Source organism: Pseudorca crassidens, chromosome 2 (assembly GCF_039906515.1).
Source record: "Pseudorca crassidens isolate mPseCra1 chromosome 2, mPseCra1.hap1, whole genome shotgun sequence".
Lineage (NCBI taxonomy): Eukaryota > Metazoa > Chordata > Mammalia > Artiodactyla > Delphinidae > Pseudorca > Pseudorca crassidens.
Window position 1 is genome coordinate 34,033,758 of NC_090297.1, and position 15,689 is coordinate 34,049,446.

General features: G+C 41.6%; 1 protein-coding gene across 2 annotated transcripts in view; it reads right to left on the reverse strand.

Annotated features, from left to right (window-relative positions):
* The window catches only part of HIVEP3 (HIVEP zinc finger 3), a 501,781-nt gene extending 486,971 nt beyond the window's left edge, over positions 1-14,810 (reverse strand). For both annotated transcript variants that reach the window (XM_067725724.1, XM_067725722.1), the window contains exon 1: positions 14,676-14,810. The gene's annotated coding sequence lies outside the window, so the exon portion shown is untranslated. The remainder of the gene's footprint in view (positions 1-14,675) is intronic.
* Positions 14,811-15,689: the final 879 nt, after the last annotated feature.

Here is a 15,689-nt window from a genome sequence, read left to right on the forward strand (position 1 = left end):
TTTCAGTTTAAGGCTATTATGAATAATATGAATGCTATGAACATTCTTATATGTGTTTTTTGGTAATCATATATATACATTTCTGTTGGGTACCTACCTAGGAGTGGAATTTAAGGTAGAGCGTATAGAGTGTTCAGCTTTAGCAGATACTACCAAACAGTTTTCCAAAGTAGTTGTATCAGTTTACATTCCCACCAACAATATATGAGAGCCCAATTGTTCCATGTTCTTGTCAACACTTGCTATTGCCTGACTTTTTAATTTTAGCCATTTTGGTAAATATATGTAGACATACTTATCAGAGTTTTAATTTGCATTTCCCTGACAATTAGTGAAGTTGCGTACCTTTTATTGACCATTTGAACATCCTCTGTGTGAAGTGTCTATTCAAGTTTTTTTCTATTTTTCTATTGGGCTATTTGCCTTTCTCTTATTGATTTGTAGTTCTTTGCAGTATCTTCTACTCTGTGGCTTGTCCTTTCATTCTCTTAATGATGTCTTTTGATGATGAGAAGTTCTTAATTTCAATCTAATTTAGTTTATCAATATTTTTCTTTATAGTTAGTGCTTTGGTGTCTTGCCCACTCTAAGGCTGCAGATATTCTCTTACATTTTCTTCTAAGAGCTTTCTTGTCTTACTACCATATTCAGGCCTACGATGCATCTGGAATTAATTTTTGTGAATGGTTTGAGGAAGGGGGTCAAGATTCACTTTTTTGACATGGCTATTAAATTGAATCAGCACCATTTATTGAAAAGACATCCCTTCTCTACTACATTTTGGTGTCACCTTTGTTGTAAACCAGTGATCATCTGAGGGTCTCTTCCTAAACCGTCTACCATGTTCTGTTGGGCCATTTGTCTATTCTGGCACATACACCACACTGTCTTAATACTATGGCTTTATAATTAGTCTAGATATCTGATAGTGGAAGTTCTCTCAACTTTGTTCTTGTTCTTCATGATCATTTTGGCTAATTTTGGCCCTTTTCCTTTCCATACAAATTTTATAATCAGATTGTTAATGTCCATTTTAAAAGCCTACTGGAATTTTGAATGGTGTGCAGAATTTACAGATACATTTGGGAGAAATTGACATCTTTACAATATTGAGTCATCCAGTCTATGAACATGGTATATCTCTCCATCTATTTAAGTCTCATTTAATTTCTCTCAATATGTCTTCTTGTATTCAGTATAGAAATCTTGTACATCTTTATTATATTTGTTCCTATAAATATGATGTGTTTTGAGGTAAATGGTATCATTTTTAAATTTTCATTTTGCATTTTTGTTACTAGCATATTGAGTACAATTGATTTTTATATATTGACCTTGTATTCAGCAGCCTTGCTAAACTTACTTAGTAATTCCAATAGTTTATCTATAGATTCTTTTGGATTTTCTAAATACTCAATCATTTTACCTCCTGATAATGACAGTTTTATTTCTTACTTTCCAATCCATATGCCTTTTATTTCTTTCTCTGGCCTTGCTGCAATGACTAGGACTTCTAATGCGATGTTTTATAGAAGTGGTGACAGCAGACATCCCACGGAGAAAGCTTTCAACATTTCACCATTAAGTATGATGTTTGCCTTAAGTTATTTGTAGATACTCATCAGATTAAGGAATTTCCTTTACTAAGACTTTATTTTAAGTCATGAATCAATATTGAGTTTTATAAAATTATTTTTCTGCATCTATTGAGATGACTATATTCTTTTTCTCTTTACTCTGTTATTGTGGGGAATTACCTTGGCTTATTTTGACTACTCTTGAAACCTATTCCACTTGGTTACGATGCATTACCCTTTTTATGTATTGTTTAATTCATGTTGATTATATTTTGTTTAGGATTTCTCTACCTATGTCCATGAGAGTGTTTGGGCTTTAATTTTCTTTTCTCGTAATGTCCTTGTCAAGGTTTGGTATAAAGGCTTTCCTTGAGAATGAGCTGAGACATGTTACCTCTTTTTCTATTCTCTGAAGAATTATTTTAAACATCTTGAAGACTTTACTAGAAAGACCATCTAAGCCTAAAGTCTCTGTTTGATTGTTTATCTGTTTGGTGGGAAGGTCTTTAAGAATGAATTCAATTCTTTAATGGATATAGCTCCATTCAGATTTTCTATTTCCTCTTGCGTTAGTTTTGGTTTTTTAAGAAATTTGTTTATTTCATCTAAATTGTCAAATATTTTGGCATAAAACTGTCCATAATATCCTCTTATTAATAATCCATTTCATCCTTAAATGTCTAACCATTTTTTCCCCAAATCACTTGTTGAATAATAAATCTTACAAAATGATACATATGCTACCTCTATTATATATGAATTTCATTTAATCAGTCATTCAAAAATATGTATTGACTGAAACTATGATTCAGTCATTATTCCAATGCTGGGAATATAGCATTAAACAAGACAACATTCCTGCTTCATGAAGCTTACATTTAGTGAAGAAAACAGATAATAAACAAGATAATGATAAGGGTTCTGAAGAGGAGGAAGGGGAAGAACTGTTTTACATAAAATAGTCAGAGAAGGGTCACCTTGATGAGGTCATATCTGATCAGAGACCTGAATGATGTGAGGGAATGATCATAAAAAGACCAGAAGGAAGAAGTATAAAGGCCCCACAGCAGAAATGTACTTGGCATGTTCCAGGAAGAGCAAAAAGGCCAGTGAGACTGTAGCAGAGTGAGTGAGAAGGAGAGAAGCAGAGATGTATTTAGAAACCTAGGCAGGGGCCAAATAATGCAGTGATCTACAGACCATGGTAATGATTTGGGATATTCTAAATGTAATGAGAAAACAATGGTTTTGAGCAGGCAAGTAACATGATCTGACATGTTTTGAAAGATCTCTCTAACAAATGTGTGTAGAAGAGACCATAAGAGGAAGAAATGGAAGTATAGAAGTCAGTTAGGAGCTATTGCAATAATCCAAGCAAAGGATGGTTATGGCTTGGACCATGGTGGGAACCGCGGAGGTAAGGAGAAGTAGTCAGATCCAGGCTATATTCTGAAGGTGGAGTCAAAAAAGTTTGAAGAGGACTTGCTGATGGCCTAAATGTGGAAGTTACAGGAAAGAGAAGACTCAAAGATAACTCCTCGGTTTTTGGCCTGAGCAAAAAGATGGTGATGCCATTCTAGGGGCCTTTTCAGGAAGGGAGCAGGTTTGGAGGAGGGGAGGTTGGGAATCAGGACATGTTAAGTTTCAGATCCTCTTAGACACCCAAGTGAGAATGCAAGTGGGCAAGTGAATATATGGGTCTGAATCTCAGAAGAATGATGAAAACCAGAAATACAAACTTAGGAGTCACACAAATAGATATTTAATACTACAGGACAGGATAAATTCATCTAGGAATGAAGCCTGAGCCCTGAGATACTCTAGCTTCAGAAATCGGGAAGAGAGGATCCGTAGCAAAGAAGACAGAGGAGTATCCAGTAAGGTGAAATTCTCGTATGTGTATGAGCCTGTTTCTGAATTCTCCACTCTGTACTCCTGATCTTTTTGTCTGTTCCTGTGTCAGTTTTGATTCTTTTAATTCCAATTAACAGACAACCCAACTCAAATCAACTTCAGCAATGAAAGGAAAACCAGGTTTGACTCCAATAATGTCACTTAGATGCAGTTTCTCTCCATTTTTCTGCTATGCTCTCCTCCGTGGGCGACTCATCCTTGGAGGCTGGGGTCCCACAAGCAGGAAAAGAGTGAATGCTGCTGGGCATCAGAATTCACAGATGTCCACCACAATTACTGATTACAATTCCTCTGCCAACACCAAAGGGGTTTAATTACTTTACCTATGGATACACTTTTCATAAGTAGTAGGACTTTTATGTTTACATCACTATGATTCTTTAAAAAAAATTCCAGGTATTCACTCATATTTATTCTGAAAGAATCTATACTTATAATCTGTCTCCTACTCTGGTCATATGGGCCTGTTTCCCCAAAGCACCTTAAATTTTTCTTGCCTACAAAGCACATTTCATCCTCATTCCTCCCCTAGAATACTTTCTCCCTTTCTCTCTTCCTATCCATAAATTTACCCTCCTTCAATACACAGATCAAATCTGCCCTCCTCCATGATATCCTTCTCAATTATCACATCTGGCAGTGTTATCTCTGTCCTCCTATATACTTTACAGCATAAATAACATTTTTTTAAATGGTCCAGATTTGTCAAGTATCTTTTCCTATTTGCCAATCTCCCAACTAGAGTGTAAATTCCTCCAGGAAGAACCCTTGTTTCATATTTCTATATAATCTTCTCAGCAATCTGCCCAACCCTAAACAAATAGTTTCTACACTGAATATTTTTAAACAATGGGCTGGTTAAGCTACCACCCCTATTTTCTCTCCTCTTATTTTCTAAAGAATGAACAGCAGCAGAAGAAAGCAATAAAGGAATAATGTTTGTGGTTTATGATGTGGATTCTGCTCTGTAGGTGAGCTTCATCAGTTGGGAATGGTTGTAAGTACTTAGTATATAGTACCCTGGTGCTGAAGCTTTGGTTTTAGGTACTCTGCAAGGTGCTGGGGTACAGTGATGAATAATATAGACATAGTATCTGTCCTTGTGAAGCTCAAATATTTCTTTTCCAGTGCTGTAATTAATTATTACCTTCTTTTCATAGTAGCTTTTAATTAAAATAAGTTCTTAATTTTAATGTAATCAATTTTCTCAATCCTTTCTTAAGTTTGCTTTTTGCATCTTATTTAAGAAGTCTTTCCCATGCAGGGATCATGAAGGTATTCTCTTGTATTATCAAAATGTTTATAGATTTTCCTTTCCTGTTTAAGTTTTTAAATCCCCTTGAAATTGATTTTCATGTATTATATACGATAGTCAGATGATGTTTGCCCATATGCATATCCATGAGTCGCAGTACCCATTTATTGGAAAATTCAGTGTTAATCTGTAATGCATACTTTGCAATACATAAGGAGTCCATAAGTGCACAGGTTTGCTTCTGGGCTCCCTATTTTGTTCTGTTGGATTGTTTGGTTATTCTTGAATCAATTTCACTCTGTTGTTCTTACTATGGCTGTATTATAAGATTTGATATCCATAGGGCAAGTCCTCTGACCTAGTTCTCCTTGAAAATGTCTTAGCTATGATTGCAGGTATTTCTCTTCCTCCTTATAGTTCTGTCATCCTTTCCTTTATATACTATTCTATGTTATTAACATATTTAATATTTCAAACTGATATTTTTCCTGGTAAAAGTAACTTTTTACCCCTAGTGTTTTTAACCATAACATCTGCTTTATCTGATATTGTGCTTACTGTTTTGACAGTATCCCATCCTTTCACTTTCATTCTCTCTACAGTTTTGTTGTAGATAAGCCTTTCTTGACTAGCTGTGATGTTATACACTCTGCTTCTATTCTTTCCCTGGTTATTCTAGAAAATACAATATGCATTATTAACTTATTAGTCTAAGAATGACTATTAATCTTTACTCTCCTTCCAGGTAATATCAGGATGCTAGACTCCTTTCTTAACTTATATGCCATTGTTGTCTTATTTTCAATTCTCTATATTTTAATGCATAAGATATTAAAATTCTATTTTATATTTCATTTTTCCTACATTTACATTTACCCACATATTACCTCTTTTTAAAATACTTCATCCCTTACTAGCGCTCAGCTTTTACCACTGGAGTCACTTTCCTTCTGCCCAAAGGAAAAATCAGTGAAGATTTCCTTTAGGGAGGCAAACTCACAAAGTGTTGGCAAACTCTACATTTTCTTTATATAGAAATGTCTTTACATTGCCATTTTCTTGAAAGGTATTTTCTCTGTGCATAGAATTCTAGGTTATCAGCTAGTTCACTATAGAAATCATTCCACTGTCTTCTGGCTTCCATTGTTGGTATTGGGAAGCATGTAAATCACTTTTCAAGGCAATGTGTTTTTTTCTGGATGTTTTTAGAATTTTCTCTTTGCCTTTGGTGCTCTGCTTGTGAATTTTTGGCTTGATATGTTTTACTGATTCTGGAAAAATGTCAGTCATTATCTCCTCAAATAGTTGCTTCTACCCATTCTCCCTTGCCTTTTTGTACTCCAATTAAATGTACATTAGAACTTCTCGTTCTATCCTCCATGTCTTTTTTAAAAAATTTATTGAAGTATAGTTGATCTATCCTCCATGTCTTTTAACCTCTCTTCCATATTTTCTGTATTTTTGTCTCCCTATGCATCATTTTGGATAATTTCTTATAATGTATCATCCAATTCACTAATCTCTCTTTGATTTTACCTAATATGTTATCTAATGGTAATCCATTAAGTTTTTAAATTTCAGTTTTATATTTTTATTTCTAGAAGTTCTATTTGGTCTTTTTCAAACCTGCCAAGTCGCTTTTAACTGTTACCCATTCCCTGAAAATATTTACAAGCTTGCTTTTATTTCTATGAACATAATAAACATAGTTATTTGTCTCTGATTAAATACATAAAGAATTTGTGAGTCTTTTTTTTTTTCTATCAGTTACATCTGCTAGTTCTCTCATCATGTTTTGTTTCCTCGTGTGCTTTGTTCTTTCTGACTGTACTGCTCAGTGGCCCTGGAAAACTAGGAAGATGCTTTCCTTTAGAGAAGATTCATCTTTGATTCTGCCAGGTATCAGGGGAGGAGAGGGGGCAGGGAACACCAGCAACCTGGAACTACCTTAAAGCCAATTTTTCCTACATTTACATTTACCCACTTATTTACCTCTTTTTAAAATATTTCATTCCTTGAAGTATTTTACAACCCAAAGACTCTCTTTTTTCCTTGCTGCCAAAAAGACAGAATACTTCCTACATATATGGCAGCTTGCCTATGTGATTCTTTATACAACCCTTCTTCTTTCACAACTTTGAATCAAACTACGCCAGGAGGGTTTCTTCTACCAGCTGTACATCCAGTTTTCACAACAATTGCTGTAAGCAAGGGATATAGCTTTTTCACATCAGGGTGCACTTTTCACCTTAAAGAATATGACTTTTCTGGTACTTTCTAAGATCTACTGCTGCTGGTGTCTCTTGCTATCTCTGTGCTGCCTCCCTTCAGTTCTCCCCACGTGGCTTCTACCTGATCTCATCTATTTGGGACAGTCTTAACACACATTTTGAAGTCTACAGATTAAATTTCTTTCCTAATTTTGCTGGAAATGGGGTTTGCAAAATCTTCATTATTATTTTTTCACCTTCCTTGTTGCTTCTACATATTTTCAAGGAAGAGAGGGGGAAATGCCAACTATTGCAATAATGTTTATACACAAAGGTTGGAATCATCTTGACTCCCCTCTCTCATATCCAGTACAAAAATACATCATTAATTCCTGTCAACTCCACCTTCAAAATATATTCAGACCTTGTCCACTTCTCACCACCTCCATCTCTACCCTAGTCCTAGCCACCATTATATTTTATCTGGACTATTGTATAGCCTCCTAATTAGTTGTCCTGAATACACCTTAGCTGCCTTGCAGTCTATTCCCATACAGCATTTATATTTATTTTTCTTAATTGAAGTATAATTGATTTACAATGTTATGTTAGTTTCAGGTGTACAGCAAAGTGATTCTGTTATACTGAGAATATATATATATATATATCTCCTTTTTCAGATTCTTTTCCATTATAGGTTATTATAAGATACTGAATATAGTTCCCTGTGCTATACAGTAGGGCCTTGTTGTTTATCTATTTTATATATAGTAGTTTGTATCTGCTAATCCCAAACTCCTAATTTATCCCTCCCCTCACCCCTGTTCCCCTTTGGTAACCATAAGTTTGCTTTCTACGTTTATGAGTCTGTTTCTGTTTTATAAATAAGTTCATTTGTGTCATATTTTAGATTCCACATATAAGTGATAAAATATGGTATTTGTCTTTCTCTTTCTGACTTACTTCACTTAGTATGATAATCTCTAGGTCCATCCATTTTGCTGCAAATGGCATTATTTCATTCTTTTTTATGACTGAGTAATATTCCATTGTATATATGTACCACATCTTCTTTATCCATTCATCTGCCAATGGACATTTAGGTTGCTTCCATGTCTTGGCCATTGTAAACAGCAACATTTACATTTTTAAGACATAAGCCAGCTCATGCCACCTATGCTCAAAATCTTCTAATGGCTTCCTACCTCACTAGAATAAAATCCAAAGTCTTTAGCATGGCTGTGAGACTCTAATTCCCTCCCCCTCCCCTTCTCCCATGATTGTTGCATTCTAGCCACCATATCCTCCTTGTTGTTTTCCAAACAGGTCAAGCATACTCCCACCTCAGGACCTTTGCACTTGCTAAACTGCTCCACCCCTAGGTTCCCTCATGGCTCACTCCTCACTTCATTCACATCTCTGCTCAAATATCACTATGTCAGGAGGTCTTCCTTGAACAACCTCTCTCACACAGCATCACCACCCCGCACATCCACTCCACGTCTCCTTACCCAGTCTATTTCTCGTCTTGGCACTTATCACCACCTTACATATTTTATACTTACTTGCTTCTTTGTTTGGCGTTGTTTGCTTTCCCCCACCAAGATATAAGCTCTATGAGAACAGGGCCTTTGTCTGTTTTTGTTCACTGATATATCACAAGCATCTAAACGGTGCTTGGCATTATAGTAAGTGCACAGTAAGTGTCACTGAATGAATGCTGTGGCTACAGAGGAACCCAACTGCAGGAAGTAGCGTGAAAGCAGAGACTGGGCAGCTCCTCTATCTCTGCTGCCACACTGTCTCTCACTACTTGCCGTCCAGCTTCTCTGCTCACTCAGCCACCTCCAACATCACCATTTTCAGCCTGAGTCTACAAGTCCTTCCCACCTGAGGTTCCTCAGCTTGGTGTCTAAATCCCAAATATCAGATTGGTCTGCCCTAGTCCAAGAACCCTTCCAGAGTCCAATTAGCCACTGTTGGGGGGATAGACGGTGGGTGGGGTCTGTTCACATGCCAAGTAGAGTCGCCCTCTCCAGACTCTTTACAAATGGGAAAGATGCTGGGGATCTTTAATTCAGATACAGAACAAGCCTCCACTAACACATCCCTGACACTGGCAGAGGGAACGGGTGTGACTTCTACAAGGGTGTCTCCAACAAATGCCTTCAGAGTCCTGGCACGTGATATAAATGAGTGAACTGGGCAGGGTGGTAAAGATGGCAAACGAGGGAGTCTCTGCTACATCCAAAGAGGGGTGGCTACTATAACTAACTACTGCCAAGGAGGAATGTGGACCCGCCGTTGCCAGATCTTCTGATGGTTCCAGAGAAACCAAGAGATTTGGCAATTTGGAAACTGTAGTGTGAAATCTCCCGCTTTCAACTAATCCAATTTTTAAAAAATAAAACACTGCACAGACCAAATAAAACACATCTGCTAACCAAATTTGGTTCAGGGCTACCCGTGTGCAATTCTGTTTTATACAGTCAGCTCAAAAATAGGACACAGGTAATTTATCACCCTCAAGAGCAATGTTTCCCAGGGGGTTCAGTGTGAAGATTTCATTAGCTGGGGGAACCAGAGCTCTCGGTCCCCTTTCACAGCACCTGCCTTCATTTTCTCTACCAGTCCTGGTACAAACTCCCACCAATTTTACCCATGAGAGACGAGGCCTAATGGAAAGAATTAGGGCTTTGGAATCAAACAAACTGGGTTAAAACCCAATGCTACCTCTTAGCTTTCCTTAACTTCTCCAAAACTCAGTGTCCTCATCTGCAACCTGGGAATACTAATTCCTACCTAGAAAGGTTCTAAGGAATGGAATCAATATAAGTAAAGTGCTTGGTGCATAACAGAGGCACAGAGTAGATAACTCTTATTAATAGCCTAGGAGTCGCCCTCACCATAGAAAGGCATGATAAAATTTTCCATAATGTAAAAGTTTTGAAAGAAAGGTTGCAGGAGGACACAGCTACAACCTGAAAACAAAACCAAGCGCTCTTCACTCTCCACTCTGTGTCTAGACAATGGAAGAATCCGGGAAGTGCTCAGATCGACAGCCTACAGGGTTCCTGTACTCCCAGGACAGAGATTGTGTCTTTGAAGCATTACACGCAGTGTCCTCAACAAAACCACCTTTAGAAAAATTTCCTAGAACTTTTCAGAATTATTCTGGCAGGACCCAGCTTCCCTTCTTGGCCTATAAACACTTGTGCCTCCACAAATTACCCTGACAGCCTCCTCCCACTCCAAGGGCCTCTACTTCCTGTTCCAAACTACTGTGTTGAGCAATCCAGTTATGGAAATAGCTCCTGGGTGGCAGAGGAACGCCTGTGTTCCAGAGGCTTGTTTCGCTGCTTCTCCCTCCTGCCTGTCAGAAGGGAGGGTGCTGTTATCACTTGCAAGGACTCGAGGAACACTTTATATTTCCCCCTTCTTCCTCTTCCCTCTAGCCTCAATATGCTCCTAATAAGAAATGTTTTTAACATCTAAAGTGGAGTTTTTCAATCTCAACCCTATGAGCATTTCAGTCTGAACAATCCCTTGTTTGGGGGGCCATCCTGTGCATTGTAGGATGTTCAGCAGCTTCCCTGGTCTCTACCCACTGGATGCCGGTAGCAGGTATGCTGTCCCCAGTCGCAACAACCAAAAATGTCTCCAGACATTGCCAAGTGTTCCCTAGGAGGCGAAATCGCCCCTAGTTGAAAACCACTAGTCTAAAAGATAGTGGAAAACCAAGGCCAATATTGTCCTGGCAAAAAAAAAAAAAAATGAGATTATACAGTTTATTTCCACATACACTATTAGACAAAGTATTTCAACTTATAAATTTGTAAATATGAATACAGAACTGAAGAAATGTCGCATCCTAAGCCAGAAATACATAAAGGAACAAGAGAAAAATGAACTTACAAAGCTCGCAACTATTTCTCCTGTCTTTGTGGCTTCCTGTGTAAATCTTATTTGTTTCCTCCAAATTATCCTGCTCTCCAGTCAATGTGGTAACCATTTTATGCCAAGCCTTCTCTGAAGTGACATGCAATCTGCATTGGAGAGAAAAACTCCTAATGCCTCTCTGAGCACTCCCCATGAGGTGTGGCAGCTCTACAGCACACACTCAACAGGTATCACTGGAGAACGGAAGCCCCCAAAGAAGATTTCCCAGTGAAATGAGAAGAAAGCATCACGTCCTCCTGGTATGGCTTCAAACACCACCAGATCCCCATCATGGCCAAGAAGCAAAACACAAGGCTAGAAAAGCAGTGTGAGAGGTTACAACACCCAAGGAGAAATACTATTCTATTTCTTCATTAGGCAGAGGGAGTTTCCCATGGTACACTCCCCTCCTGAAAAGAAAGAAAATCTGCTTTCCACTCTGCACAGGGCTTACACTAGCCACAGTCTGTTATTCAGCTTTGGAGGACATACATACAAAGTTGTCTCTCCTCCCCACAGCACTGGACTTCCCAGCTCCACTCCCAACGCCCCCCCTCCACCCAACTCCAGAGAGATGTTGACATGTTCCTCCTCTCTGACGCTTGTGGACAGGCAGATGCTGGGTGCAGGGGATTCTGTCTTTTGGGGTCCATTACTTCTTCAATCCCAGGCCGCCACCTGTCTCAGTCTGGATCCCCCCAATCCTAGATTCTGACCAAGGCCTCCTAACTTGTCTTCCTGGTTTAGAGTTTCCCTTCTAATCCAGGTTTCACACAGATGTTGATCTTTCAAGAGCACAATCCAGAAGGGCCCAGAATCCTTCTGTGGTTTCTCGTTCCCTATCACTGGATACAATCCCAGCTGCTTCTGTGCACAGATTTGTGAAACACACCAAATGGCTGGCTCAGGAGGTGCCCGAGCAGCAGCAGGATAAGCACTGAGTGAAACAGGTATGCACACGTGGGGGGTTCATCCATTGTATAGATGGTGAAGGGAGAAAGGGGTGGAGGCTGTTAGATGCAGTGACCTTAAAGTTTCCTTTCAACCCTGACTTGCCACAATGTTGGGAACTCCTGGATCCGCCATTCAGGTCCTGCCATCCAGGTCCTGCCATCATCTGACCCCAAGCCTCCCGCAAAGTGATGTCAAACGGTCCTCCACGAATGCTCCTGCATTGTCCAGCACATGATTACCCCACTTCCACAGCACGACTTCTTTTCTGCTTATTTTTTTAATTACAAAGGAATGATGCTGGTGGCAACAGAATAAACAATACTGAAATATTTAAGATAAAGTCTCTCGACCACCGCACTCCCATGGTGCAGTGCATGGTGGCCACTGGCAAGCATACATCGTGTGCCCTCCAGTCCTTCTCCATGACACATACACATACGCATGCGCACACACGCCACTCATTTGATACTTGATCTTATACTGTGCCTTAGGGAGGAGGAAATTTAATTCTTACATGCATTGACTCATCTCTCCAGCTCCCCAGGAGGTTAAGGCTAGTTAGTTCATCTGCTTCAATTGCTATTATCCCACCAATGAGGAAATGGGAGGCAGGGAGATCAGGTACCCTCCTCAAAATCACAGATTAGTTGGTGACAGAGTTAAGGCCAGAATAAGAACTCTTAGCCCAGTGTTTGTTATTACACTGTAAGTGCTCTTCTCCCCACAGTGCAGGGTGTATGCAGGCAGCAGGTAGAAATAAATACTTGCTGGAAAAAAAATAACCTACAGAGGCAGGATAGCACAGTGGTTAAGTACTTGGACTCTGAACTCAGGCTGCCTACGTTAGGATCTAGCTGTCGTTTACTTAACTATGTGACCTGAGTCGATCAACTGGGCCTCAATTTCATTGTCTGAAACTGGGGTAATGATAGTACCTCCCTTATAGGATTGTTGTGAGAATTAGATAAGTTAACATCTGTAAGGCACCCAAAACAATGCCTGATACCTATGCTAATAAAATAAGCATCATAGTACTAATATAGTCCCCCAAATACAGTAAATATCATCCTTCTTAAAATTTAAGCTGGCAAATCAAAACTAAATCTTGTTAACTCGGTTCCTCGTTCAAAAAGAAATCAGCATGTCGGGAAAACTCACATGCTATTAGTCCACAAAATAGTTAAGTGACACCGTGACTGAAATCATTTCTACAAGTAGGAATGACCTCATAATGACCTCATAGATCAAAAGCATTGTAACACCTACCGCACCAAAGAATAAAAAACCTTAACAGCCTCTAGCAGTAATTATCTAAGTAAAGTAGGCTGCAAAAATGTTGAAGAATTGTTTTTGCCATGACAATATTTCGAGTAAATTGCTGCTTCTATACTAAAAGTACTGGTGTTGCAGAACTGGCATACTAATAGAAAGATTATTATAGAAACGCTATTAAAATGAATTAGACATTATTAAAGATTCAACACTACAACAGTGCCTGATTACAAGAGATTTCAAGCTGTATTGCTTAATGGGCAGAAAAAAGTGCTAATTAAGCCTACTCTTAGAGGATGTCCCTAGGCAGGTTTGTAAACCACAGGCAGCAAGAGGTGTATGGACTAAATGCAGAACCAGTAACGCCGGCCCAGATGGATACAGTCCTACCAGGAAGATAGGGAGAGAACAGGAAAAGCCAAGGTTTTCTGCACAGGAGGGGTAACCTGGTAAAGCAGACAACTATCCAAACTTATTTGAACCTCAGGGTTTTGGGGGGGTTTTTGTTTGTTTGTTTTCCTTAACTGCTTTGTCAGCAACACTTCTAATTCCTCCTTTGCTTAAGTGAAGAAACCCAAATAACCCACCATAGATTAGCGACCCTTAATAAACAGTATAAGCAGGGAGAGGCAGAGAAAGCCTTGCCATTATCACCAAAGCCTTCTCAGGCAACCAGAAGACACTGAATAGCTCTACCGGCAGCACCTCGGCCAAAAGCATCTCTCACCGCAAACAGCCTAAAGCTCTCAGTGGTTCTCAGAGTTGCTAGACTAAAGGCATTATCCATGCGTTTCAGGATCTATTTTGCTTTCCCACCTTGTTAATTAACTAATCAGGGATGGCAACGCGCCTCACAAATACAAAGTGTCAGGGAAATGCTAAGTAAATTCGTCTACACGTTCTGTCAATGCTCAATTAGGAAAGGGGGAAGAGCGAGGGGCTGAGCTTTCCCCAGGATGCTGCAAGCTAGGGGATAGGCTCGCTAACGTACAAGCGGAGAGAGACCTGTGTGCCCTGCAGCAGCCTCCAGCCCAGAGCAGGGCTCACGGCAGGACTTCTGGAAAGGAAACCTGGACCAGGGCCACCCCGGGGCAAAGGCAACGCTGCTCGCAAGGCGCATCCTCGCAGCTCAGCCTCCATCTCTCCGCATCTCTCAGATGTCAACAAACCCGGACCACAAAGTGAAACTTTCCGGGCCCCCGCTGTCGCGCTGGTTGTCTGCCCTCTGCCTGGGAGCGCGGCACGGGGACAGGTGTGGGGCCGAGGCTCGGGAGGGGCCCCTGCCCCCAGCCCCAGCGATTGTGTAATCGGCCCGAGATGGGGGTGCTCGGGACCAGCCCCACGCCGGGATGCGGAGGCGCGGCCCGGGGACCCGGCTGCAGGCGCGGCGCCCGGAGGTGTGGGGGTATGGGGAGGACGGTCGTCCCGCCCCCCGGGACCGCCCCCGGGAGGCAAGGGGAGCCGCGGCGCTGACACAGCCCGGAGGGGGCGCCCGCGCGGCGGACCGCTGCCGAGTAGGGGGACGCGATGGCTCGGCAGCGCAGCCGGCCTTACCTGCGCGCCGGGCCGGCACGGCGGGAGGCGGCTCGGGATGCCGAGGCGACGGACGGCGGTCGGCAGCGCCGGCAGCCACCGGGGCCACGACATGTAAGGAACCGCGGCGGCGGCGGCGGCGGGCGCGGGACTGACAGCCCCAGGCCCCGCCTCCAGGCCCTGGGCCCCGCCCCCTCCGCGGCCGCACGGCTGGCCCCGCCTCCTCCGCCCTCCGCTGGGGTCAAGCTCGGTCCACCGGCCCGGAGGGCGGGGCCCCTCGCTTCCGATTGGTCCGGGAGATAACCGCCCCGCCCACTCCCCACCCCCTCCTTGGCGGCGAAGCGGCGCGTGCGCGGTGGCTGCGATGGGCAACGCGTAAGTGCTGAGTGCTGGCGTTCTGGGTCCGCTACAGCTGGTATTGGGCATCCTTCCTTATCCGGAACGACTGAGAGCCTTGGGTGACCTGAGGAACCAGGAGTCGGACTCAGACTTCACGGTGAATTTTCTTTATTCACCTGTGAACGAATCTGCGGGAAAAAAAGTCAAACCGGAATGAGCCAGGCTCTAACTACAGGAGACCGCGAAACTAGGAACTACAGAAAACGAACAGCTGGCCCGGACGTATCTGCGACAGGTCTAGGGGTGCTTTATCCACGCGCTGGATTCGCTCCCTGGTCAACAAGTGTGATGGGTGTGCAGAAGGTCCAGTAGTTGTGAAGCGAGGTTAGGACATTAAGGTTGTGCCGACAGAGGACGTGAGAGGGATGTTGAAGAAAGTAGCCTCCCTCCAGCGCCTACTTCCTTCTCCCCACCCCCACCCCCCACCCCTGTATATCTCACCGCTCCCTCTGCGGCTCTCGCCACCCTCAGCCTGTAAATAGGAAGGGAAACATATATCTACACAAAAACTTGTCCACAAATGTCGTAGCATATTCATAATGGCCCAAAATTGGAAATAATCGAATGTCCATCGTTTGATGAATGGATAAACAAATTATGGTTTATCCATACAGTGGAATTTCATTGGGCTATGAA